Raw genomic sequence first — 218 nt, 5'->3', positions numbered from 1 at the left:
CAGGACACTTCCTGTGCGTCACTTCCTCCTTCTGCCTCCTCCGGGGGGCGGGGCGAGGAGCGGGAGGAGCCTGTGGGGTGACACGGGTGACGGGAGGGAGGAGAGGCGAGAGCTCGCCCGAGAGTTTGCTGGGAAGGAGGGCAAGACGCCTCACGCCTCAAGAGAGGCGGCCGCTGTAGTCCCCCAGCCGATTGGAAGCTGCCTGAGGGTAGCAGGAC

Source organism: Cricetulus griseus, chromosome 5 (genome assembly GCF_003668045.3).
Source record: "Cricetulus griseus strain 17A/GY chromosome 5, alternate assembly CriGri-PICRH-1.0, whole genome shotgun sequence".
In the NCBI taxonomy this organism is placed as follows: Eukaryota; Metazoa; Chordata; class Mammalia; order Rodentia; family Cricetidae; genus Cricetulus; species Cricetulus griseus.
The sequence above is the reverse complement of the archived record's forward strand: the minus strand, read 5'-3'. Positions refer to the sequence as shown.